General features: G+C 41.3%; 1 long non-coding RNA gene across 2 annotated transcripts; it reads right to left on the bottom strand.

Moving 5' to 3' along the window:
• Positions 1-1,098: 1,098 nt before the first annotated feature.
• On the bottom strand, positions 1,099-24,340 carry LOC146443533 (uncharacterized). Of its 2 annotated transcripts, XR_014848126.1 has the most exons (4): positions 21,690-24,309; positions 21,214-21,394; positions 6,915-6,972; positions 1,099-3,727 (listed from the first exon to the last, which is right to left on the bottom strand). It is a non-coding gene; the product is annotated as an uncharacterized LOC146443533 (long non-coding RNA). The 2 variants fall into 2 exon arrangements; XR_014848125.1 differs by having other exon boundaries at positions 21,214-24,340.
• Positions 24,341-24,755: the final 415 nt, after the last annotated feature.

The raw sequence follows: 24,755 nt of genomic DNA, 5'->3' as shown, positions 1-24,755 counted from the left end.
GCCTTTACCTGTGCCTGCATCACTCACTCTCTTGCCTTTTGAGATAAGCTTCAAGTATTTACAACTGATGCTCTGATTTAAAAGGCAAACTCTACAAATGTGTTTTTCCTTCATAATATTCCATACAGGCTAAAGGTTCAATTTCCACAACACACCACAAGACCAAACAGGGTTTCTTTTACCATCTTCAGTGCCATTTTACTGTTCTTCAATAAAATAGGCTTGTGTGTAGGTCGAACTTACCCAGTACACATTAGAATTCCAGGGCCTCTGATTATCCATCCTATTTACCGAGCCTTATAATTCCTACAGGTTTTCAGGCATTTCATTTCTGTATATTGTTTTTGCAACAGAGCACCTTATCTATTTCCCAGACAACTTTTTTTTTCTGTTATCCATCCATTAAAGGGAAAATTTGTTTTCTCCTTAACTCCTAAAGAAGGCTAGCTATCAACTGGCCTAAAGAACTGACCAGCTATCAATTTTTATTCCACTGATCAATGTAATCTATAAATTGTGTTGTAATTTCTTGTTTCTGCACTAGAGAACTATAGAAACAAGGCAGACCAAGGACAAAGGCATATCCTATGCAAGCAGACAGACTCCTACCAGCATAATCTGTAAGTGGGAAGTTAACATTTGGCTTTTTGAAGCAAGTTCTGACCTGACAACAGCAACAAGCTTCTCAGAACTGGGTCAGAGAGACTGAAGGGTCAAAAAATTAATTAATGTTCTGCTGAAACAACATGACTTTGGTACTGTTGAGCATGTAGTCATTTTTCCCTGCTTCTGCTCTGAAGTTACATACTCAGAAAAGTTAATGTGTCTCTCTATTGATCCTGAATAAAACATAGGAATGTTTTAAAACTATATTAAATCAATGCTGGTACTACTTTAAATATTTTTAGCTTTCTTTTTCTTTTTCTTTTTCTTTTTCTTTTTCTTTTTCTTTTTCTTTTTCTTTTTCTTTTTCTTTTTCTTTTTCTTTTTCTTTTTCTTTTTCTTTTCTTTTTCTTTTTCTTTTTCTTTTTCTTTTTCTTTTCCTTTTCCTTTTCCTTTTCCTTTTCCTTTTCCTTTTCCTTTTCCTTTTCCTTTTCCTTTTCCTTTCTTTTATCAATAGACATAAAATAGGCAGCATCTCTCCATCTCTTGAAAATGAAACATATGTCTAAAACATTGGTTCTTTGGCAGTAGATCTCCCAGCTGTGGTATTGTTACCAATTATTAGACGTCTCCATGACTAAAATCTTTTGGATGATGTCCTCTTAAGTTTATGTGGAATGATTTCACAGGGATCTGTGAAGTGTAAAGGCAAAATGCTCACTTGAATGCAAGCATAAGAGTGAGCCCAGTTACCTCTTCCTTCTCCTCCTCCTCCTCCTCCTCCCCCTGCCATCACCTAGAGCAGCTGTAAAGGGGATTCTTTTGATTCGATTTTATCCATCTGCCTTGTAGTGTCAGTCTGCTTACTGTCAAGTTTGCAAGTGTGAAGGAACTTGCATTGCTCCTTGTCTGGATGAGTGGTGTCTCAGGATGAGAAAAGCCATTGGAGTGGCTGTTCTGGGGCTGGAAGTGTGATAGCAGCAGCATATTTAAACATGACTCCCCTGCAGGATGAATCACTTTATCTGCCTGTTTAGACATGAGTCATGGAGGCTCATGAAAGGGTTCCAATGGCTTGATATTGCTTTACTAAATTGTTGTAAATTAATTTATGTTCCTCATTTGTACCCTTTTTTCATTTCTCAGGAGAAATCTTAGCTGGGAAATACCCTACACCAATAGAAGATTGCAAAGTATCTCTAGGGCACTTTTTGCTCCAGGGTCTTCAGCAATGTTTGATTTACAGTAGAGAAGTAAATCTGGGGGTCTGCATCAGGCTTATAAGAAATGCAAGTTTCTTTTTTTGCTGTGGGTTGGTCCATGAAAGGTCAAGTGCTCCACAATGGAAAGGATAAAGAGCAGTGCTGAAGGGACTGAGAGGAAACAAGGAAAAAGGTTTGGGGTGGTGATTTGATGGTGCAAGGGTACCATGCTGCCTCTGCACCATTAACAATATGGGGAAAACTGAGCAGAAATGTCCCTTTCTTCTTTGATTTAGCCCCGTGGGAATTTCTTGAGGCACTGCTCTGTGTGTGGCCCACAGCTGTACGTCAGTGGACTCAGGGCTGGGCTGGAGCTGGAGGGCATGGGTGGCTTCAGGACCAGTCTTTCTGCAGGTCTGCTCAGCAGGGAGGGTTTGGCAGTGGCAGACAGTGCCACCCCGGAAGGCCAAAGGGAGCTTGGCAGCTGTCCTGCAGTCCCTCCTCTCCCATGGGAAATGGATCTTCCTGCTGGGATACATTCACCTGAGACCAAGGGGCAGGGTTTTTATGGGTTTGTTGACTTTTATGCTGCTTGTGTGAACACACGCCAGCCCACGGCGCACCGTGACTAACGCCCAGGGTATGTGTGTTCCTCACCGGCTGTTTGCACAGGGCTACTGCCCTGGCAGAGACAGCTGCCAGCTCTGCTGCCTGGCACACTACATAGAAAGGAGCCCCTGGTTTGGGCACCTCAGCTTCTGCTGCCACAGCTTACTCCCCACACCATCAAGAGGCGGTTTGGGATGATAAACCAAAACAGTGCCAAACACTGCGGAGTGTGTGGGCAGGTGTGCACCTGCCTGCTAGGCACATGTGTGCAGCTTGTGTTTATGCAGAAATATGGTCTTGCAGGAGGTTTGGGGTGCTTTCAGCCCTTTCTCCAGCTGTTGAGGGAAAAATACTGTGTGAACACCTGTAGGAGCAGAAAGATCTCACACGTGCTGCTGGCTGATAGACATCCTCCAGTACTCAGCACAGTAAGGATACATTCTTCTCTGTGAATCTTGTAATGTGTAGCTGGGATGCTCTAATACAGCTTGTCATGTTTTAATCAGAAAGTTTTAAACTGAAGAAATTATTCAAGTTCAAAAAATGGTTTAGCTTATATGTTTTTAATTATTTGTTGGCAAACATTTTCATTTCCAGGGCTCTGTTAATTAATGAAGAATCAGTTTAACTGCTGCTTCCCCCTTGTTACTTTAAGAAATATTTTAAAATATGCTAGCCATTTTTAGCCATATGCTATCAATATTTTCTTTAAAGGCTTGAACCCAAGAAGTATGTTCTTTAGGTTTCTTTTCCAAACTGAAGCAAATGCTTTAAATGTGCTTGCATTCTCACTTGCCATCATACAAGTTGCTCTCTATCACTACATAAAGCTGCTCTTTCAGCACACTTGAGTCTTGCTACAGCCTGGGGGCTGAAACTTTGTCAAATTCAGGAGCTATTTTTTTTTTCTCTAATGGGTTCAGAGTTAAAGTGCTAGAGTCATCTGCAGCTCTGGCAGTAGCTCAATAGCTGTGTTTCCCTGCTGGCCAGGGTCAAAGTCTGGCTCCATTCAAGTCACATAAGCCCCACATTTTGTGCCCTGGTACCAAAACTGGACTAAAAACACCTTTTTCCCAATCTGCCCCTACCTCTCCCATCATGTAAGGTGATGAGACACTATCAGCTTAATATCTAAAAGGGAGGGATTTATTTTGTGCATGGGTCAGCTAAAATATTATTTGCTTTGATGACAGTTACCCCAAGCAGACATATTGCAGTTGGCTGTGCTTTGCCTGGAATAAAACCAGTTGGATCCGTAGCTGTGACAGTAACTGAGGATTAAAATGACATCCTGTGGTTTCAGCATCTGTGCTCTGAAAAGAGATACAGGAGTATATCTTCTAAATGTATAATCAAGGAATGGGAAAGATTAACAAGCAATATCTGTCCTCTGTAATCAGCTTTGAAAACAACAGTAGTAATTCTCACTTGCTTGATTATTTGATGGGGTCTAGTAAATATTTGAACCAAATAGTAATATGCATCTATAAACAACTGAAAATGCATGACTTCAGATAATCTTATCCTCAAGAAACAAGAGTGACTAAACACTTCCTCTCATATCTCCTCACCTTTGATTCACCTACTTTCCATCTGTGTACCACCTTTCTGGTGTCTGCGTCCTGACAAAAATAATATCTTGCTGATGAGGCAAAATTAGGATTTTGTGAAGCTTTGTCTGGCTGATGTGAGTGGGGCTATGCTGATGTTACCAGCTTTGTCAGATGGTAGGCCACTTAGCATTGTTGCCCTGGTCCAGACAACTGTCTCCTGAGTACTGATTCTTCCTTAAATATACTGGGTAAACAAAATCTCATCTTATTTGCTGTCTCCACAAGCATTACCAAGTATTTGAGGGACTCTTAAACACCAGAGCTCTGATACTGCAATTGCCACTTGGTCATGTTTGTAGAGAGAGGCAAAGTCTTCATGCTCACTTAGAAAGTGGAATACTTTCAATTGTCATGACCACACCCAGGCCAATATAAATACATCAAAGTTATATCTTGGTTCATCAAAGGTGAGCCTGCAAGGAAAAAACCTGTGTTTCCCCTTGATTTACTGGCCTCATCCATTCTGCATTTCTAATGTCTTTCAGCAGTTTTCTAATAGCCCTTAGAAATCCCATTCAAAGAACAGTTAAGAACAACATTTAGTTGCATCTTACATACACAAGACAGAATTGCATACAATGGGACAATGAAATACATTTTTTTACTTTATGTAATCTAATAGTTCCATTCTTGTGTTTTTGTCGATGGCTATGCTAACAAAATTATTCTTTACTGTTTGAAAGAATATCAATGAACAAAAACAGACAGTGATGTGCATATACAAACCTGTACTTTCCTGTTATTTGGGGTTAGCTCATTGTCCATGCTCCAGATGTGACACAAAAAAGCAGAATTACTATGGGAATTGGAATAGCATTACCACCCAAACAAAATCGTTGGGAAGAAGATTACTGTGGCAATCATAATATTTAATGGCTTGGATTCCAAAATCACTTTCTATCTGTTGTTCCCCAAGAGCAGGAATAAAAGGAAATTTGTATCCAGCAAGAAGCAGTATGCTGGTCCTTAATACTCTGTACTTGGAGACTGACCCTGGGCCAGTTTTTGTAGTCCTGGTCTCATCATTTTTCAAAGTCTCTAGATTTTGCTTAGACTGTCAAACCACAGTTTTCCCATCATTTGGTTATGCAATTGCTGACAAGAAATGTAGCAAAAATCCAGTGTGGAATCTTTGAAAGAAGCATATGCACCTTACACAATACCAAGTCCAAATGCTGGTCATAGACGAAAAATTGGCATGGTTTTGGTTTTGTTAGGAAACCCTTTGAACTATTTGGGTAATTTTTGTCCACATTGAATAATTTCAGGGCTATTTTCTTCCTGAAGACAGCAATTTTTCTTACTGTTTTAAAACACTGACAGAGTAACAGATGTATTTAAAGCACGTTTCATTATTAGTACACAAACTAAACCTGAAGTCCTTTACTAAGAACACAACTAAATGTTTGACATTAAACATTTGAATCTCCCTTCTGTAGTGCATTGCCATTGACATAAAACACAACAAATGTGCTGGACATAAACTAAAGAAGTTGAAATTACCTCCCTCTGAAACAGGATTTACAATCTGGCCACAGTATATGGGTTTTGTATGTGGGTAGGAGGGGGAGGACCAGTCAGTTGGTCTGTCTTCCTCTTGTCTGCATATATTTTGAGCAAGCTCAATATAAAAATCTTTATTTAAACAGAAACTTGTGTTCTGATTCAAAACCAAAAATTAAATCTGATGCCTTCACAAATGTGCTTACAGGTAAATAAACATGTATGCTTCACAAAAACAAAAACCTGCAAAGCAACCTTCAAATTATTACTTAAAAAATAGCCAATGAAATAATTCCTGCTGGTTTGCAACTTGATTTTGAAATCATTTACAAAGCCATGGTTAAAGTCCTATTAGACAAGCTATAGAGCTCTGTACTATTAAATACACTTACTATAAACTGGGTTAGTCTGTCCTTCAGGGCAATGCCACAATAGTTAAGGCAGTGCCAAAAAATCACATGCTTGCAGAATATTTACTTAGAAATAAGGAGTGTATTGAAAGCCAATGTCAGTGGCTTCAAGATCCTGTCTCACCAACCCAGTGATTCCAGGTAGTGGGATGCACAGCTGCACAGATTTCCAGAGGCACAGTGTGAGCAGCATTATGGAGAGGGTGGGAAAAGCTTAACCTCATATGGCTGCACTGTTCAAAAAGTGTTTAATATCTACTTTTTCTTCTTCTTCTTTTTTTTTTCTTTTTCTTGAGAGTTTGACTTTGTTGTGTGATCAGGCAATCGGATGCATTACAGGAACAGCTCATTTCCTTTAAATGGAATGACATGGCACAGCAGTTCCCAAGCTGTAATATGTTGATTAGGGTTGTGTGTAAACTGCAATCAGGTGATAGCTGAACTGGTTTGAAAGTATAAAATCAGAGGAGGAATACATTTAAAATGCATGATTAAGAAAGCTGGTATAACCAGGTGTCTGAGCCTCAAGTGCAGCGTGTGCTTGGAATGATCCAAGAACTACTGATAAATGTCAGAGTGGAGAAAAGGAGCAGAGTTGGTGCTTCCCTCCTTGGTTGCACAGTGCTGAGCACTGCACATTATAAATAATAGATCTTTCTACAGAGAGTTAACTTTTTCCTTAATCACCATGAGGGCTGTGGTTGATGTGTTTGAATCCCAGTTCAAGCATTTGCAGCTGCTCTGACATGTATTCCTTTATGCCCTTGGAATCCAGCCACCCCTTCCCAAAGAGCAGTCCTTATTTTTTTTCTTTCCATGCTTTCCCTGTCCTTAGCCTCTGAGGGCAAAATTTCAGTGTAGTTTAAGAAAAATCATTACATTTGCCTTAAAATGTTCCTTCTGTCTTAGAGAACAGTCTTTGTAACGACAGCATTTGAGCACTTAGAAAATCTGCTAATATTTAGAAAATTTACCTCTGCATATGAGAGCAGATCTGTGTGCATGTGTTACATCAAGATAACAAACTATGACCTAGAAAAAAAAAGGGTCACTTGAAGCTTGTCTTCGTGCTAGCAGCAGTTGTTTCATTTTGTTTTAAACTGAGCAATGCAAAACAGTTACGAACACATATACTGGAAAGCAAACATTACTCCACATCGGCCTTTCTTCTGTAAAAAAGTGTTACCACCTTCTCCGTGAGAGATGTCTGTGCTAGTGTGCAGCTGGCTGACTTTTGTGCTTATCTATGCTGTTGTCATCTTTGATTGTTGGATTAAACTTTGGAAAAGGCATGGAAGGGCATTTTTGTATGCCATTTATATAGGTCAGAAATTATATACTGGATGTTAGAGAGAGAGAAAACAATATGAAATTTGTTTTGGCAAATACTGTATGGATGTCTGAATTCTTGCATAATCATTCAGTAACTTAAAGATCATACAAAATAATAATGTCATGAAAGTAGTCACATGCTTTATTTCTGAATTAAGTTCCACCATGCATACAGCTTTTACTTTGGTACCACTTCATGTCAGGTGAAAGAGAATAAAAAAAAAGTCCGTGTAAATAGAGATAGAACTTGTTCTAAGTTCTTTTATTTTGGGAATGAATATGTTGGCATTTGCAAATATACCAATGACCTGGGCATATATTTGTTGCATGCAGTATCACTCACTCACCCCAAGTCGCACTGTGAGACACCTCCACAAAGCTCAGACAGGAAATAAGCAACTCAAACACATTTCCAAAGACAAACGTCCTGACATTCATGAAATAAGAGCCGGTGTTGTTTTGCTTGAACCTGTGTGTACCCATTTTATCTCAGACCGTCAAGGCAGAGCTCTGACAACACTGAGGGTAAGAGGAAAGTACAGCTGTATGTATTATTGTTACTGAGAATGCAGCTGAGGAAAGACTTTGATTAAAGCTGGTTTGGCTGGGAGAATACCTAAAGACACACTTTTGAAGATCTCATTAACATGACCCAGTTGCGTTGCAATGCATGTAGGGAGTTTGACATTTAGCTGTGCAGGCAAGCATGTACAACCTTACTATGATAAAAAACTGGCAGTCAAAGCCACAACAGTGAGGCTAGCTAACACCTACAGTTTCCTTTAGGCCATTGATAGCAACTGTCTGTTGTAAGCAGAGTGAAAATAATGTCTTCCTAAAGCTTCAGTGAATACAGTATTGTTGTCTGCTTCCTCCTGTGAGCAACTGCATTATGTGAAAGAGGTATAAATTCTTAATTTCTTTTGTGTAATGTATGTGGTTATACAGGTTTTCCCACGTTTCATCACACAGTTGGTTTCTTTATATCCTATCTGGAGCTGAAGTTGTTACTTGTTGCCCAATAATGTGCTTTTGTCTTGTTTGGAAGCAGGAATAAGAAGTAATTTGCTGGAATAAGAAATAATTTCATTTATGATGTGTCCTTTCAGCAGAAGTATATGGCAATTATTCAAACTTGCAAATAGCAGTTTTTTACTTGGATCAGCCAGCACTCATATAATTTCTGGACATCAGCTTCTGAATAAATAACATTTTCCTGTTACAAGAATGCACTTGTACGGTTATTGTCAGGGACTTAGGGCTGATCTGCTCCTATCCCTGGGACAAGTGGCTGTATTTGGGTTCTGTGCGGACACAGAATCTGTCTCAGGCTGGAATTGCAGATGGAATGATGGATTGGCTCATTTGCTCTGGAGATCTGGTCATTCATGTTAGGGGAGTGTGGTGTGTTTGTTTGTTGTTTTGTTTTGTTGGTTGTTGGTTGTGGGTTTGGTGGTTGTGGTTGTGGGTTTGTTTTTTGTGTGGGTGTGTGGTTTGGTGGTTTGGGGTGGGGGGGGTGGGGTTTGTGGGTGTGGTTGTTTGGGTTTGTGGGGGTGGGGGGGTTTCAGACCCCCCAGAGTGCTAGGCCTGGCACCACAGGAGTGTAGATGATGCAAGCAGAGTCTGCGGCTAGAGGCTGCCCCTCCCCCGGGGGGACATGCCTGGACATTGCCCCTGGTCTGAGTGTATATTAACCCATGGGAATCTGTGCTTTTGGGGGGACCACCACCACCGAGAAGACCGGCTGGAGAGGATCAACGCAACATCGTTGGGATCCATGGATGGTGATATTTTCTCTTTCTCTCTTTCTGTCCCCCCCACCTCTTTTCTTACTTCTCTTTTTCTCTCTTTTCTTCCCTCTCTCTCTCATATTTTCTATCAAATAAAACTTATACTATTGACTGGCATATGGTCTCGTTTGTACCTTAATTCGGGCAGAGGTATTTCTAAAGAACCTTAATAATTGGATCATAACAGGGAGCTACATGTACAGGAGTTTTTAAACTTCTTTTCCCTGTGCACTATACAAGATTATTTCTGGAACCTCTCCCCAGGAGGATGTGTTCTCTCTCCTGACCTGAACCAGTGGAAAGGATCAGTCCTGCAGCAAAGCAATGTCCATATGATCCTGTGGTGTAGGTGCTGCACAGCACTGTGCTGTGCACCTAGGTTTTACAGCCATGAGAAGATGAACTCAGTTCCCTCAGGACATACAAGGTGTAAACAGTACTTTCTGTCTTTCAACACTTTCTCAGTATTTCCTCACCTCCAGAAGCTCCACCTAGAACTGAAGTCAGAATCACATGGGAGGATGAAGTTTTGTGTGATACTGTAGATGAAAATGCATCTGGGGAGGAAAGTAAATACTTCTACATCCCCCCCTCTCATATTTCCATAGCATCCCCTTCCCCTTGCAGCCTGGGCTCAGCACCAGGCTGATCAGCACTGGTAGCTAAATAAATCCTGAAGATTCGAGGGCTCTCCTCTCCCCAGCAAGTATCTGATCTTTGGGTTGCCTAAGATGCCACGAAGGCAACACGCTAGTAAGGAACTCCCTCCTCCATCTGGCTCCAGCTCTTCTCTCCCTGTTCATATGCCCCCCATGGCTCAGAAACAATGACTGGTTTAACAATAAACTTTCACTGTTTGTAATTCAAATGGTTTCAAAGGCTACTTTGTTGCCATAAAACAATTTGAACAAGCTTTTGAGCCTTTCAGGGTATTCTTACCCTTCTAGCAGAACTCAGCTCTGTTTTCACAATTGCCTTGTTCCATGCAGTTAATAAGGGACAAATGGCCAAGGCAGGGCTGTGAGCTCATAACTGCTCCCTTGTTTAAAAGCTCCCTTGTTTAAAAGTGTCTTCCCTGTGCCTACAGTAACTGAACATGTAGTGACAGCCACAGAGGGGTGACAGGTACTTAGAGCAAGCTTGGGCTGGATTTTCATTATTTTGAGCAGTGCTGTCCTGGCTTATTTTGGAGACGAGTGGATGTTTTAAGGCTTAAGCAAAAGGCACTGGCTGATTTTTAATTTTCCTATGCTTGGCGTGAGTTTCTTACTATTACTATCCTGCTGATTTTTTAGGGTGTGAACTCTACTCACAGTAACAATGGGAACAGCTGTTTAAAAAAGGGTCTCAAATTTGGCTCCCAGAGACACTAACCCTTTCTGAAAATTGTCATCAAATGTTGATATTTTTCTTAAAATAGGAAAAACAACTCAGAATGTACTACAGGTACCATCTGATGATTATCCACTAAACATGGAATAGAATTTAAACACTGATGATGTAAGAATGAAACAGTGACGCGTATGGCTTTCTCTCTTTTTTTGTTCATCTAAGTACAGTTAATAAAAAAACTAAGATGCTGTTAAGGATTAGATATGAAACAATTCAATATTAAAATATTTTAATAGTAGATTATGCTTTATATATTCTTGCAAAATCATTTATATGTGATTCTCAACTTCCCCCAACATATGTTAAACCAAAGTGTAGTTTAGAAAGACTTTTCTCATGCTTTCTAAGTTCTGTCAGTTGACATCTTGAGCTTTTTTGTGTTCCTAAAGAAAGAGACCATGTACACATTTAGTAAGCAAAAAAGGATTACCAAATTATGACCTTTTTTTCCAAGCAAGGAAATGTATGTATATATGTAAAATGCAGAAGAGATGATCTCATGGAAAGAAGTCCTATTTCTGTTAGCGCCTTGTCATGGCTTTTTGCTTGGTTTGCTGGATCTGGCCAGTTCTATTGTTCCCTCTAAAAATGACAGAAAACAGAATGTACAGTGATTGAATTGTGTGTTGCTCAATGCATTACCATATAACATGGTCTGCTTCTGAGCTCTGCAACATCTATTCTTTGAGTTGGATCCCAAATTTGTTAGGGGGTTTAAATACCTACTGTAGGCTATAGGCACTTTCTCTCTTCTCTTCCTTCAGCACAGGGTATCCATAGGCTTAAATACATATAAAGGGCTCTGTATGTGGAAAATTGTTGAATTTTTTAAACTTTTTTTTTTTAATTGAGCTGGTGTGAAGAATTTCTGTGCCAGAATATCCATGCCCTTTTCCAGGGCTTCCCATGAACACAGTCAATAGCTCACTGTTCCATGCCATATGCTCTCCTCATTTGCCCATGGAAAGGTAAACCCTACAGTGGTCAATGCACTACAAATGCCTAAATAAATTAGAACATACATATAAAATAGAACATACATTAAAGAAGCCTCGGGCAGCACTACAATATGTTAATGGAATAACTGCACAGTACAGTGATCATGAAAAACAAGATTAATGAGGTCAGGCAGCATGGACATACTAAGGAGGTGTAGTAAAGTCCAAGAGCCAGCTTTTTCACTAAAAGTGAATTACTTCTTATACAATGCTCCTGCAGAAGAAACTCGTATAAACGACAGGACCCACACTGCTGTCCTAAGAAGGAGGTTGGACATTTGTATAAGGAGAAGATTCCTCCCACTTCACACTTTCAGATATTCTGTGACTCAAGAGTTTCAGGGAGATGATGAGCTAACCAGTTTGCCAATGTGTCATTGCTTTCAAGTCCATTATGAGTTCCTCTCTGGGAATGTTCTGAACAGTTTGATCCTATTCAATACTTGAGACTGAAAAGTGAGAGAAGATAAAACTATCTGTTTTTTAAGCCTAAATTCCATTTTCTGTAAAGTCCCACATTTGTCAGGCAATACTTTGACCACAAGAAACCTCACATATCATTGGATCTTTACATGACCTCTTACACATCCTTCAAATGTGTCTGAAATCCTCAGACTATAATCTCAAATTCCATCTAAATAAATCCATTATTTGTGCTTTTGTTTTCCCCCTAGGCTCCAAATGCAGGCAATGCAAGTAAAATGTATGCAATTGATCTCTTCAGACTACAGAAAGCCATTTAGAAAATATAAATACTTCTTTGCACCTCAAGTGCCTAAATCCAGTGGCCTATTTTAAATCAAGGGCTGAAGAAAGTCAGTCAGGAATTCATCAATAATTTTGTCATCTCCTAGGCAAACTAACCTGCTTTGGAAGGGGAATCTCATAACAAAAAGGCTACTTGAATTGTTTATATGCCATTAATTTTTTTGGCAGTTACATTATCAGTAGCAATAGTATCTGACTCTTGCTAGCTCTTTGCTTTAGCTTAGGGCCCTAATTGAATTAAAGGGTATGAACATGGAAGAAGTTTCAAGGCTCCCCTGTGTATAACTCCATGCTAAAATAGTGAACAATTAAAGGAATAAGGTCTTTTTTTTTTCTTGTTTCCCAATTCCCAATTTATTTGGGAAAGATAAGGCAACTTTGTTATCCTCCAGATGAAAAAATTGCAGTTGATTTTGCCATACTAGCAAAGCAGGTCATTGCCTAGGGAAAAATGCATGAAGAATTGAATCTTCCATAATTATATTGGGAATTTCTGAGAGAGAGCAAAGGGACTCCTGTTTGTGAAGGCAGCAATGCCTTACATTCAGCTCTGGACAGAGAAGCAATTAGAATGGCTTGTTCAAGATCACAGGATCAATTTCTGTCCCCTGAAATGGGTAAGACTGCTAAAAGAGGCCCCTGCATAAGAAGTGGCATTACAACAAAACAGGATATCTTATGCATCATAACTATAGTGGTGATAAAACGAAATGCTTGAATTTGAGATTTGCTTAAAGCTTGATACAAAAATTGTTTTTTTGCTGTTTTTTGTGGGTTTTACCATTTGTTTTTGATTTTGGCTTTTTTGCTGTTAAAAATACAAGGTGGCACACTTAGAGGCATCTGAAAAATTAAAGAGATGACCTCCTAATCATGTTGCCTGCTCCACCCTAGTACAATTTACAGAACTGAAGGAAGCCATCCGTGGAGAAGGGATTACATTTGTTGCGATCCACTCTTACAGACAGTGACCCAGTACATTTAAAGCATGCTCTAAAAAACAGTTTGAAAAAACAGGTCATCAAGTTCATGTTTGTGCTGTCATCAGGCCAACTGTTGTGCCTCAGCTGGGAGATACAGAGCTGTGACTTTAATCTATGCAGGGTAGCCCTAATCATGGATATATTTAGACAGCCACATTATCAGCTGCAAGGGGGACCTGATTGCTGCTGAGAGCCCAGATCCTCCACTGCACCAGTGGCCTGGCTGCTGTAGCTGCCACAAGCAAGCAGCAAAAATATTCTGAGGTGGCTGATTTCCCTCTGTCCTGTCAGCCACGGGGCTCTCCAGAGGGGAGACAGAACTGGGGCCAAGCAGAACGTGGATGGGAGAGCATGCATGAATCTGAAAGGAGGAAAGGGCTGACTTTATTTTTCTTTTCTTTTTCAAAATGGCTTTTCTAAGTGGATGTGAAAACAGTTACTCATCTTTTATGAGCTCTGGGATGTACAAATTATGTACCTAAACAAATTTGAAATGCTTCACTCTCTGCAGTTATACATTGTCCTCGCTTTCTGTCCTGGCAGGTTGAAAAGTGCTTTTTCTTTTTCTTTTTTTTTTTGGCCATTAGGAGACCTACTTGATTCTCTTGAAAGTACCTGTGTGTCTGAAATTGGAAGTAGGAATATATTTAGTCCTCTTAAAGAGTGGGACTATTTGTGTTAATAGAATCGTCCCACTTTAACAGCAAAGCTTCAAATTCTGATAACTGAAAACACTTTCAAACTTCTTTAGCATTTAATATCTGTTTGCATCTAAATCAAAGAAAGTGTTTGTTGGAATGTGTTTTATCAGTGCTGTAATCCATATTGTAATCTGCAGGTTTTTAAAAATTAACATTTCCTGGATTTTGTAACAAAAATATACCATTAAAAACTTTAACTATTCTGGGACCAATTTTTAAAAATCAGTCTTAGTTCTTTTAGTATTAGTAGAGGGGTTCAAATAATGCAAATCAGCATAGGCATGGTATTCGTTGCTGTTTGTGTTGTTTGATTTCCAAGGAAAAATCAGTTCATTCAGCCACCCTAGAAATAAAACTAATTGTTCTTTCAATAATATATGTGTCTAAGTACCTTTGAAGTGACCCTTCAGTATTCCAATAAATCTGGTGGCCTTTAAACCCATTTGTCATGTGCATAGAGTAACGAAAGTTCTCAATTCACAGGACTTTGTGCTACCTGCTAAAGGACCACTGACAAGATACAGTTCCTAACAAGCATCCTCTGGACTCTGCCTCTCCACAACTCCTGATCTCATACTCATCTATTTACCAGCATTTTAATGCATTGTCAGTTAAAACTGAGAAAAAAAACCCAAACAAAACCAAAAAGCATGAAAGTCAGCCAATAGGTTAAAAGCCACCAAGTGAAAAAAAAGGAAATAGGCTTGGTAAATTTTAATGGCAAGGCTCCTAAGTCATTCAACACAGTGAAGAATCTTTCCACAGAATCTCATGGCAAAACTCCTCTGACACCAGAAGAGAGCAAGTTGGATTTAGAATGTGTAAGCACCAGCAAACTGCTGATGTTAGTGCATGCCAGTGTGTTGACCTTATGCTTCCAGAAGAGGAAGATATGGCTAAATAGGCTGGCCACCTTCTTTTCAAGGAGTTAATGTGACTGACACATGGTCAATGAAGAAGTTAGTAACAATAAGTATAAAAATACTTGGAGAGAACTCATGGCAGTTATAAAACAAAAATATTCCACTACCTTTGTTTCATTTGCTTCAGAAATGAGTGCACATAAAATTCTCTTCCACCCTCCATTAAACAGCTGTTTGGTCTCCAATCTTTGGAGTTAATGAGCAACACTACTGCATTTTTATGTGACCATCCATAACTTTATTTACTACAGGTAATCTTTTATTCATCTGTCTTCACAAAGAATGGTGTTTACCTTCATCAGGAGTGGTAAAACTGCTGCCACCTTTGTTCTAAAACCTCCACTGATGAAATGGGCATTTCTGTGGTCATTTTAACTGCTTTATAGTCGGACTGGGAATGTAAAACAAGTTTATGGCATTTACAAACACAGGGTCAAACAGATTTGAGATTATTGTATTAAAAATGAAATGTGATCCACAGTTATCTAATGCACTCCAGTCTGGCAAAAGGTGAAATTTCCACCTGCACCCAAAGAAAGTGAGAGTCTTCATATCATCAAAACTTCACAACATACTGAACCCTCATAGGTGTTGTGTTAGGCTGAGGGTTGTAACTAGTGCTCTCTTCAACCCTGAGCAACTGATCACTCCAGTACATCCCTAATAATGTCTTTGTACTGTGATATCAGCAAAGAAAATTCAGGGGGTATGCACCCACACCTGGAAGTAGTTTTGAACAGATCTGGAAATTTCAGGGAAAGGGGGACAATTGGGAAAGTTTGTTGTTGTTATTGTGTTTTGGTTTTTTGAATCTTATGTGAAACAGCAGTGTTTGGGTGCTGGCATCACCAGCTCTGGCACAGCTCTACTGAAACCATGCTGCCTGATAGATGAGACTGAAGCTCTGAGCTGGTGGGAGGAGATGACTCTGCAGGAAATACCCTACAGCTCCAGGGTAACAAAACCGAGTGGAAACAATAAAGGCATGTCTACGCGGAGGGAAGGAATGTGCTGCCGACTTTCCCTGCCTTGGCCTTGCTCATGTTGGTTTCTTGGTATGAAGCAGCACAGTTTCAGGTCAGTGCTGGCTGCAGTGACGTGGCACCAGACTGGGCTCAGACAGCTGCTGGGACTCCACCTGCTTCGGGTGGAGCACAGCCCCGTGGTCTTGTTCCGGAGTGGAGATGCACATGACTTCAGGTCTCCCTTCTCCCCTGTTATCTCAAATGGATTTCTACTTGTTCCCTCTCCACTTACTGCTAGATGAGTTGTGGGACACAAAAACCCAAAGGGAGGAAAATGTGGCTGCAGGGACATTTTATGAAGTTCCTCAAGGGATGCGTTATACAACTGCTATATTTCTTACATAATTTTTTATAAGCAGGCTTTCATAAAGCAGTGAATTTTTTAAAAATCATGTTTCAAAAAAACCCCAGAGTCCTCCTAAATAATTTAAAAGTGAATTAAGATGCGAAAAAGAAAAGAAAAAGTTCTGAAACAGTAGGTTCATCCTTTGCAAGCTTGGGATCATGTACTAATGCACTGCATAGTTGTGAAGAAAATGGCTTTCTATCTTTGCCTGTATGTTAGATCCTGCTGGAACACTCTGTTCCCTGCTCCCAGGAACACTTAATGCCACTCGAAGCATGTGTACCCAGCACTACATGGAAGAATTGAGCAGCTCCTCCCACACAGCCAGGCACATCTCCTTTCTATTGTAAGAGAGGTATCAAGCAGCTTTTGTTCCTCTCTCTCTGAAAATGCATCAGAGATGCACAAATATGGGGGAAGAGAGGGGGGAGATGGTCACAGAAGGTGCTGTTAGAAGCAGAAAACGAAAAGACTTAGATCAAAAGGCTGGGATTTTTTGATTAATAAATGCTATACATCCCTATTTTTTTTTCTTTTCCTTTTTTAAAATTGAAAATCTATGCTTTTCTTGTTTTTATCACAGTTTAAGACATCTGGTTAATCTAAGTCAGAACCAATGGCCTAATTTTCTAGAGGTGTATGTTTCTACTCTCAAGGCTTTTGTTTCTATTTTCATTAGCCTTTTCTGATTTCCTTTAAAAAATGGAGGGAAAGAAAGAAAATATTTCTTTTTTTTTGTGAAGTAACTGTAGATTACTGTCTCTGCTTGTATTTAGGCCCCTTTCCCTGCTTTTCTAGTGTTATCAAGCATGCTCATATAAGATACTTGTATAAACTATCAGATAGCTCTTATTTCCTGTAAAATAGTGCCATTAAAAAACGGGAACCTATTTTTCCTTGTTTTTTTTTTTTTTGATTGGTTGGTTGATTTTGGTTGGTTGGTCTTTTGATCTTTTAGGGTTTTTTGTTAGTAATAGGCAATTTATAGGCAGTATAGGACAAAGCAAGTTCCTCAGTTTCTGGCACATGTCTCAGAAAGAAGCAAAACCAGTGGGAGCTCTGATATTCAAAGTCTTGGGTTATGTGCCCTAAAATCACAACCCTGTTCATTTGCAATTATAAGGATAATCTCATCATTGTCAGGGACATTACTCACATGACTGAATTTAGGAAAGTAATTTATTGAGTGTCCAGGTTTCTTCATCACATCTGGGGAAAGAATTCAAGTTGCATGGGGAGCAACCAAACAGCTCAATTTTCAGCATGTGACACACACTGCAATCCCATTAAAGGGATGAGTGACTACACTTTTACACAAGCATGATTGAACTGTTCACACCTAAATGCAGTTGAACAGCACTGTATATACAGCTACACAATCAAGTAAGAACTGTGTAGCTGTGATTTTAATTTTTTTTTCCCACCTGATAATATCTCGAAAATCACTCAGTACTCAAAGGAAGGTAATACACAGACTCTCTATGTGATGTTCCCTCAGCCTGCCAAATCTGTCCTAGAGAACTAATTATATTAATTTTGTCCTGAGAATTCTGTCTGAGACTGATTAAAATGCTGGAGTTGATACCATTGCAAAGAGAAAAAAAGCTGTAACAGAAGCAGTGCCATGACTACAAATGACAATGGAAAAGTGACTAAGTTGTGGCAAGTGTTGGCTAGAAAAAAATGAGGGAAAAAAAAAAAAGGGTAAGTGCCTGTTCTTGCAGCAAAATATTCACTGCATTGATATGCCAGATTTAGATAGACAGACCACAATAAAAGGATACAACAACCCAGCTAAAATGAATTAATTTGACCTCCAAAGCCACACCCTGCTCTAAATGAAACACATGCAGAGACATCTGATTTACAAGCCCAAAAACCCCATGTCCAGCTTTGGTGAAGAGATGTTGGGAGTGTAGTGAGGTACATGCGTATGTCTAGCTAAATATTACAATCACTGTTTTACTCTTTTCTGTCCTAGTAAGTGCATAGTAGGTAATATCCTTTGTAGTCTGTGCAGCCCTGGCCTAAAATCTGCAGTGTTATCATTATATCTCCATGTTTTGCTATTTTGAGGCATTTTTAAATCAGATTTGGCAAAGGTTTGTTGCTAATACTTACTAACTGGTCCAAAGGAGCCATCTATTTTAAAGTCTACCTGATTTCCAAATCACAAATCTTAATAAAGCTGCTTAAGAAATTTTTATGACATCATTGGAAAATAAAGGGGTTTTTCCCAGATGTTTATTAAAGGATTTTAAAAATATCTCTAGATTTTTAATTACATCATAAATCAAAGTACATGAGGTGTAAATACTAAGGAAAAAATACTTGTGAGACCAACATATTGGTTTCTTAAAATCTTTAAGTATTTTAATGGATTTGACACTTAAAATCTATAGACAGTCACAGTTTTAATTCTAATAGTCAGAAAACAGCGTTATAAAAGTATCATAAAAAAATTCCTGTTTTTTCCTTTGCCTGACCACAGGGTGACAGAGAGCCCCGTGCTGACCAACACGGGCTGCTCTCGCAGTCACCAGGCAGTGCAAGAGCCCATCTACAGCCACTATGGACAAGGGAGCTTGAAATTATTTCAGGTCTTCCTAACATTATACTGCAGTCCAGAAAAAAAACAACCTTGAGAAACAGAGAACTATAAACCTCTTTAGCATCCCTCCCATCCCTTCTTTACTACAAAAAACTACAGGAAAGGTAAAAATTTGGAATCTGAGACCACATCATCTCATTGCAGAGCACAACAAACAGTTAAATAATTCTTTTCATTTACAAGCTACTTTCACTTTAATAGTATTGCTAATGACTTCCATTCAGGATTGCAATGTCTGATTGTTTATCTCATCTATATTAGTCTCTCCTGTTTTATTCATAAGTTCATAAAAATGAAAACCTGCATGTGTAATAATGGTTATGTTGTGAGGAGTTCTCTCTATTGACAAGCTTGCAAATGATTTGTTTCTATTGTCTTCTTAAATTTTTGTTTTTACTGGATCCAAACAATGATTTCTTTATTTAAAAAACAAGTGTTCCATGTGCTGCCACACCTGCTACTACCCCATTTAGGGAAAAAAAATCATCTTTATAATCAAAACAGAATACTATGTTCTGAATTTGCTTTTTATCTGCTACATGTGCATGCTGTCACTTGCTGTTTGCTGAATTCAAAGCATTAGCATAGGAAAAGCCTGAAAAGCCTTCTGTTGAATCTGTCCTGGCCAGATTCTGGCTTTTGCCACCTGAGGCTCACGCCACAAGGAATATCTTCTCAGTGAGTGGCCCCTTTGAAATCAAGCGTCTCCCCCACAGAGCAACCCTTTTTCTGTATGGAGTAACTGTAGCAGAGTTTTGTCATTTTAGGATGTCATGAGATGGTTTTCCTGAAATGAGCATGCCATAGTTATAACCAATGCTGACAGCCTGCCCTTGCCCCTCTGAGTCTTTTCATCCCCACTTGAGCTTCCTGCAGTGGCAGAAATGTTTGTTAAACGATTGCTGGACTGCAGAATGGGACTCTGGCTTACAGGACTAGTCACACTTGCTTAAACAGGGCTCTACTTATGTGAGAAGTGGTTTGAGGAATTCATTGCCTGATAGACCAATTTAGAAAGGCAGACTGCAGGCGTGTGGGTTTGCATGTAAGCAGGAGCATGTTGAAGGGAGAGGGAAGTTCCCAGTGTGGTCGCAAATCAGACTTTTGCCCTTTCTCTGACTCATACCAGTCTCTCTTATCCTTTCAGATACAAGACTTCTCCATTTTGGAAGAGTATGTGACTGACTTCACCCCCACACTTTTTCAGGATGAAACACACATTGCTCCAACACTGCAGTTATGTACAGTGTTGCAATTCTGGGTTGAGAGAAAGGCTTAGGATGGGAGCTGAAAAGTCCTTACTCCCTCCTAGCTGCAGAATGTTGCTCTGCCAGTGAGCTGGATCCATATGACATTTCTGAGCCCAGGTCTGAGCCTGAGCTCAAGCCCAAACATTTCTGGGGGCATTCAACAGGAAGGACAGCCTGCTCTCAAGGCTCCAGGCAAAAAAGGCCTTAGGGCCAACACTCCCTTGGAAGGTAGGTAAGGGCACTCACCTGCAGCAAGGGGGACTGGCTACTGCTGGCTCTGTCTACAGCCAAGCCATGGAACAAAAGTTTTTCCAGGGAGGACTCCCACATTAGCACTGTAGCTTGAGGAATGTCTGCTTGAAAACTTTACAGAAGGTGAGAACTCACAACCAGGCTGTGGGGTGCCCTGAGGAGCAGCATGACATGCAGGGCTGGCTACAGACTCTGGGTTACATCTGCTTCCAGGAACAGCAGCTTAATGTCACTACAGCTGAAACTGTGTATGCAAAGACTGAAAAGGGCTAAAACATTGAAAAATGTTTTAGGCATCCCATGGAAAGCTTTCTTCTCCAAAAATAAAAAAAGAAAAAAAATAAAAGAAGCAACCTCTTATACATTTTCAAATACTTGTTAAATGATAAAAATACTGTGGCAATTAAATTATATTGACCTACGCCAAAACTAAACTCTATACATAGAATGGATTGTCGTATTTTTTGTATTGCAATCAGTACTCTTCAGCTTACAGGTGAGAGAAAGCTTATGCCAATCTAAGGCACATATACAGCTTTTTGGAAACAAATGCCAGTTATTTCTCAAGTGTTATGTCTTAATTAGGTCAATGCCAAACAATGTGAAAACTTATCTAGAACTGACAATGCCAACAGGAAGAGGAGACCTAACACTTTTTTTATACTGAAAGGCTTTAACAAGATACCACATAAAAAGCCTATAATGCTTTCACACTTTCTTGCATTTCCTTATTCTGCCAGGAATAATTTCTCAAACAAGAAAAAATATCCATGCTGAATATGTAGTGTATTTATTTTCATAAACAAATATATACTAATTCAGACCCTAAGACCAGAGCAAATTTTTAAAACATCAGTTAATTCTAATTCTTCTCACTTGAACTCTTGAATCTTTCCACTTACCATAGAGAACACTCAGTAGCTTCCTTCAGAAAAAGCTGTGAAAAGAGCATGTTGCAATAGTTGCAGGGTGTGTATGTGTGTGTATGGCACAGAAAAAAAGTGTATTTCTATTGCTTATTTCCATTATGACAGAACTCACCATGTGCTAGGCTCTCTCCAAACCAATGTCAAGAAACAGTTCCTGCCAAAACAACATAAAAGACATGTTGTAAAGGTTGCATTGTATTCCTTAAAAGTTAGGAAATATCAGAAGCTGGGATGCCAGTATAACCTTAATTCAACCCTTCCGTGCATATCCATTATGATCTAGTCTTTAATTACATGATCACATACTCTTTTTCTTTATTTTTTCCCCCTAGGGCCTTTGCTTCATTCAGAGTATCAGATGGGCTGAAAAAGGCAGTTCTTAAATGTTTACATTTATCCTCTTCAGCACCCTGCCATTAAGGTATCAGTAAGCATCTTGCACTACTAACCCAGCAAACTGCTCCTCTGTCTGGAGCTGCAGAGACAGGAGTAGACAGCTGGGACCTGGCCAGAGGAAAAAAAAAACATTTCATACATCCCAAAATGTAGAAGTGCCAAACAAGTTCAGTGTGGCATGACAGATCAGTGAAACATGCTGGCAACTGGCAGGAAGCAAAGTTACAAACCAGCAACAGGATACAGCATGGACAGTTGTCCTGATGCTGTCCATTAAAGATCTATCAAGAAAAGTTGACTTTGCTTGATCCGGTGAGCTGCATGCCAAAGTCTTCCTCATTAATAAGAGCCTGTAGACATTAAAGATGACGATTTCTGGGAGAATTTCACAGGCTGGAAATGGCAGCAGCTCCTTTGCTGTCCCACCAGAGTGCTGAGATGGAAGTGGATGTGTCTAGACTGGGAAAACAAGACAGTTCTTAGCATCAGCAGCTCCAGCTACCCTGTTCATTCATGCCCACGGATAGCGATGAGATCCTCCTGGCAGGTATCTCAAGCCCTGGCCTTAAATTTGTACTTGAACAGCTTGATGGCTGCAAGCAATGAACACCAAGGCAGTTCATTGCTCACCAGTGGACTGGATCTGTATGCACAAGGGTTTACCCTTTCCACAGACAAGACTGTTTCTATACAAGCTGTTACCACGTGGAATCAATGGAACTATGAAAACTTGATTGCTAAAGAGTTCTGAACTTACTGGCTTTGCAGGAGATTTGAGAGAAACTCTTTCATGGCCCAGCAAGCTTTCTTTTTTTTTAGAGGAAAAAAGCTAACAATAGGATCTTTTAAATTTTTCCCCCTCTCATAGAGTGTGATATGAAGTACATGTTGCCACGTTATGTTCTTAAAAGCACAGTTCAGGGGGAATGATACAAATCTGAACAGCCTTGCTTGCCCACAGCAGTTATGGCTGGGGAGAGCTCTTTAAACCTCATGTTTTGGGGTGCTACTGTATAAGACCACTTACATACGTGAGAGTTCCTAAAACTCCTTCTGAGCATGATTCTAGATGGAGCTAAGTAGAAGAGATGAGAAAGTGACCCAGATAATCAAGCTCAGGTCCAAGCAAAGGTGGCAAACATTACACTATTTTTTGTTGTTTTTTGAAGTATTTCCAGCAACTATTTTACTGTAACTGTGATGTTTGAATATTGCTTTTGCACAAGGTAAGTGAGTTTGCAGTAGGACAGTGGACCTTGCTGTGAGGGGGAAGAGAAGCATCTGCTGCTTCAAGGTTTGAAAGAGCACAGCACTTTCCAACCTATGAACAGAGCAGAAATGGCAGTTCTGGGTATACCTCACATATCCCACAGCAGCATTGAGAAGAAAGGATGGCTGGCACCTAAGGAGCAGCAAGAATACCGGCCAGGTTGGCAGCTCTTCCCTTCTCACAGAACAGAGGGTCAGCTCATGACTGTTAATGTAATACTCAGAAGTTAGCAGGGGGAAAATGGGCAAGACTGTGCTCTAAACCACACATCAACATTTTTAGTATGCAGTAAAGCTGTGAGTTTAAGCTCTCAGGATTATCTTTTGAAGGTGTTTTGCAGATTTCCCTTGTGTATAGAGTCAAAGAGAGTCCCTTGAGGCTGGCAGCCCAAGATGGAATAGATCCCCTATGTAGAGAAAAGACCAAAAACACTAAACAGTTAGATTTCACACTGCAGATAAGCAAACAAACCATGTACTTTCATCTTTTATTCAAATTATTTTACACGTGTAACTTTATCTATTTCATTACTGAATTATTTTCACTGAAAAAGAAATCGTGCATTATGTGTGCCTTTGTTGGGCTGATTTCTGATCGTTGACTGTAAGAACTCTGTACATGCAAATATCAGGCATCAGGCTGTATTTCATTTGTAGCTTTGCATGTGGGCAGGGCACATACCCTTGGGAAAGAATAAGGTTTCTATCAAAGAAGCTATACTTTTGTGTTTTTAACAAAACCAAAACAAGCCAACCAAACAGACAACTTCTGCCGCTTCTTTCTGTCTCTGCTTTTGTTTTGCAAAAAGGGAGACACAGCACTGAAGGCCTGAGATTGACACTCTTCTTGGCAGCCACTAGCTGATCCCCCAGTCCCGCCAGGGGTTTCGGGCTAGGGCAGCCGGGCTAACAGCACAGAGCGAGGCGGAACGCGCAGAGTGCCGGTGCCGCGCAGGGCCAGCCGGTGTTGGTGCTGACCGCACGCAGGCAGGGCCGAGCCGCGGCACAGCGCGCCCCTCGCCGCTCCGGCACGGCCCTGCGCCGCCGGCTGCCGGGGAAGGGCTTCGCTCTGCGGGGCTGCCCGCCCGGACACCCCGCCGTGGGCGCGCTCGGAAAGCCACGGTTCCCAAGCGTGAGGGCCGCCGGGCACTGCGCGGTGTCACCGGAGCACCCCTGCGCTCCGAGAGAAGGCAGCGGGGGCACGGACGCATCACCTCCGCTGCCTGCGGGCATAAGCGAACGGCGGTCCGGGAGCGCCCACGTCCTGCCGCGCCGCCCTTGCGTGGGGAGGCGGCGGCGCGCAGGCACACAGGGCCGGCAGGGGCCCAGCGAGCGCCACAGCGCCTCTCCGCCCCCCGCGCGCCGCTTCCCGCTTCCCGCCCGCCCCCGCCGCTGACGTGGCTCCGCGCTCCCCGGAGACAGCGCGCGGCCGCGCGCGCCGCAGCCCCGCCCGCCCGCTCGCGCACGCCGCGCGGCCCCGCCGCCGTTCGGCGCCCTGCCCGCCCCGCTGAGCTGCGCGCGGGAACGGCGCGCGCCCCGGCCCGCGTCGGCCCTCGCGCGGGCACGCGACCCTTCGCGCCGACCCCCCGCGCGCGCCCCCGGCTCTATTTGTTTACAGCCGATTACGTCACCCGCCCCGGCCGGCCCCGCCCCGCCGCCCGCCGTCACGATGGTGCGATCGCCGGATTGGCGGCGGCGCGCCCCCTGCGCCGTGACGCCACTTCCGGGCGGCTGCGGCTATAAGAGACGGCGGCCGGCGCGCAGCTCCCTTCGCCCCTCGCCGCAGGAAATGCGGGGAGCGCTGCCGCGGCCGCCGCTGCTGCCGCCGCCCCCCTGCCGCAGGAAGAGGA

The sequence above is a fragment of the Lichenostomus cassidix genome, chromosome 1Aa, assembly GCF_008360975.1.
Source record: "Lichenostomus cassidix isolate B80296 chromosome 1Aa, HeHo_3.0, whole genome shotgun sequence".
Classification (NCBI taxonomy): domain Eukaryota; kingdom Metazoa; phylum Chordata; class Aves; order Passeriformes; family Meliphagidae; genus Lichenostomus; species Lichenostomus cassidix.
This window is presented reverse-complemented; position numbering and strand designations above follow the sequence as displayed.